The sequence below is a fragment of the Arachis hypogaea genome, chromosome 10, assembly GCF_003086295.3.
Source record: "Arachis hypogaea cultivar Tifrunner chromosome 10, arahy.Tifrunner.gnm2.J5K5, whole genome shotgun sequence".
NCBI lineage: Eukaryota > Viridiplantae > Streptophyta > Magnoliopsida > Fabales > Fabaceae > Arachis > Arachis hypogaea.
The window spans coordinates 51,972,785-51,975,970 of NC_092045.1; the positions used below are offsets into that span (position 1 = coordinate 51,972,785).

The 3,186-nt window shown below is 39.4% G+C and overlaps 1 non-coding gene across 1 annotated transcript; it reads left to right on the forward strand.

The window, feature by feature from the left end:
- Positions 1 to 1,838: 1,838 nt before the first annotated feature.
- LOC112718834 (small nucleolar RNA R71) lies at positions 1,839 to 1,946 on the forward strand. The gene has a single exon (XR_003161160.1). It is a non-coding gene; the product is annotated as a small nucleolar RNA R71 (small nucleolar RNA).
- The last annotated feature ends 1,240 nt before the right edge of the window (positions 1,947 to 3,186 follow it).

Here is a 3,186-nt window from a genome sequence, read left to right on the forward strand (position 1 = left end):
TTTTTCAATTGATTTTGTGACTTCTCATGATCATCAACCTACAAAAAACATAAAATAACAAAGGGAAATAGATAAAATATAACATTGGGTTGCCTCCCAACAAGCGCTTCTTTAATGTCAGTAGCTTGACAGAGGGCTCTCATGGAGCCTCACAGATGCTCAGAGCAATGTTGGAACCTCCCAACACCAAACTTAGAGTTTGAATGTGGGGGTTCAACACCAAACTTAGAAGTTGGTTGTGGCCTCCCAACACCAAACTTAGAGTTTGACTGTGGGGGCTCTGTTTGGCTCTGTTTTGAGAGAAGTTCTTCATGCTTCCTCTCCATGGTGACAGAGGGGTATCCTTGAGCCTTAAACACCAAGGATTCTTCATTCATTTGAATGATCAATTCTCCTCTATCAACATCAATCACAGCCTTTGCTGTGGCTAGGAAGGGTCTGCCAAGGATGATGGATTCATCCATGCACTTCCCAGTCTCTAGGACTATGAAATCAGCAGGGTTGTAATGGTCTTCAACCTTTACCAGAACATCCTCTACAAGTCCATAAGCTTGTTTTCGTGAGTTATCTTCCATCTCTAGTGAGATTTTTGCAGCTTGCACCTCAAAGATCCCTAGCTTCTCCATTACAGAGAGAGGCATGAGGTTTACACTTGACCCTAGGTCACACAAGGCCTTCTTGAACGTCATGGTGCATATGGTACAAGGTATTGAAAACTTCCCAGGATCCTGTCTCTTTTGAGGTAATTTCTGCCTAGACAAGTCATCCAGTTCTTTGGTGAGCAAAGGGGGTTCATCCTCCCAAGTCTCATTTCCAAATAACTTGCCATTTAGCTTCATGATTGCTCCAAGGTATTTAGCAACTTGCTCTTCAGTGACATACTCATCCTCTTCAGAGGAAGAATACTCATCAGAGCTCATGAATGGCAGAAGTAAATTCAATGGAATCTCTATGGTCTCATTTTGAGCCTCAGATTCCCATGGTTCCTCATTGGGGAACTCATTGGAGGCCAGTGGACGTCCATTGAGGTCTTCCTCAGTGGCGTTCACTGCCTCATCCTCCTCTCCAAATTCGGCCATGTTGATAGCTTTGCACTCTCCTTTTGGATTTTCTTCTGTATTGCTTGGAAGAGTACTAGGAGGGAGTTCAGTAATTTTCTTGCTCAGCTGACCCTCTTATGCCTCCAAATTTCTAATGGAGGATCTTGTTTCAGTCATGAAACTTTGAGTGGTTTTGATTATATCAGAGACCATGGTTGCTAAGTCAGAGTGGTTCTGCTTAGAACTCTCTGTCTGTTGCTGAAAAGATGATGGAAAAGGCTTGCCATTGCTAAACCTGTTTCTTCCACCATTATTATTCTTGAAACCTTGTTGAGGTCTCTGTTGATCCTTCCATGAGAGATTTGGATGATTTCTCCATGAAGGATTATAGGTGTTTCCATAGGGTTCTCCCATGTAATTCACCTCTTCCATTGAAGGGTTCTCAGGATCATAAGCTTCTTCTTCAGATGAAGCTTCCTTAGTACTGCTTGGTGCATTTTGCATTCCAGACAGACTTTGAGAAATCATATTGACTTGCTGAGTCAATATTTTGTTCTGAGCCAATATGGCATTCAGAGTGTCAATCTCAAGAACTCATTTCTTCTGATTTGTCCCATTGTTCACAAGATTCCTTTCAGAAGTGTACATGAATTGGTTATTTGCAACCATTTCAATGAGCTCTTGAGCTTCTGTAGGCGTCTTCTTCAGATGAAGAGATCCTCCAGCAGAGCTATCCAAAGACATCTTGGACAGTTCAGACAGGCCATCATAGAAAATACCTATGATGCTCCATTCAGAAAGCATATCAGAGGGACACTTTCTGATCAATTGTTTGTATCTTTCCCAAGCTTCATAGAGGGACTCTCCTTCCTTCTGTCTAAAGGTTTGGACTTCCACTCTAAGCTTACTCAATTTTTGAGTTGGAAAGAACTTTGCCAAGAAGGCATTGACTAGCTTTTCCCAAGAGTTCAGGCTTTCTCTAGGTTGTGAGTCCAACCATGTCCTAGCTCTGTCTCTTACAGCAAAAGGGAATAGCATAAGTCTATAGACCTCGGGGTTAACCCCATTGGTCTTGATAGTGTCACATATTTGCAAGAATTCAGGTAAAAACTGATGAGGATCTTCCAATGGAAGTCCATGGAACTTGCAATTCTGTTGCATTAGAGAAACTAATTGAGGCTTAAGCTCAAAGTTGTTTGCTCCAATGGCATGGATAGAGATGCTTCTCCCATAGAGGTCGGGAGTAGGTGCAGCAAAGTCACGCAGCACCTTCCTTGCATTGTTGGCATTGTTGTTGTTTTCGGCTGCCATGTGTTATTCTTCTTTAAAGATTTCTGTTAGGTCCTCTACAGAAAATTGTGCCTTAGCTTCTCTTAGCTTTCGCTTCAAGGTCCTTTCAGGTTCAGGATCAGCCTCAACAAGAATGCTTTTGTCTTTGCTCCTGCTCATATGAAAGAGAAGAAAACAAGAAAATATGGAATCCTCTATGTCATAGTATAGAGATTCCTTGAGGTGTCAGAGGAAAAGAAAAATAGAAGGCAAAAGTAGAAAATTCGAACTTATCAAAGAAGATGGAGTTCGAATTGTACATTAAGGAATAGTGTTAGTCCATAAATAGAAGGATGTGAGAAGAGGGGAAGTAATTTTCGAAAATATTAAAATGATTTTAAAAACATTTTTTCAAAATTTAATTGATTTTCGAAAATAAGAGTGGAAAAGAAATCAAGTGATTTTTGAAAAAGATTTGATAGAAAACTATTTTGAAAAAGATGTGATTGAGAAGATATGATTTGAAAAACATTTTAAAAAGATTTGATTTTGAAAATTAATGACTTGGCTATCAAGAAAAGATATGATTCAAACATTAAACATTTCTCAACAGAAAAGGCAACATACTTGAAATGTTGAATCAAATCATTAATTTTGATAGCAAGTATCTTTGAAAATGGAAAGAAATTGATTTTGAAAAAGATTTGATTGAAAGGATTGATTTGAAAAAGATTTGATTTTGAAAAAAATTTGAAAACCTGAAAAAAAATTTGAATTGAAAACAGAATCTTCCCTCTTGTGCCATCCTGGCGTTAAACGCCCAGAATGGTGCACATTCTGGCGTTTAACGCCCAAACTACTACCCTTTTGGGCGTTA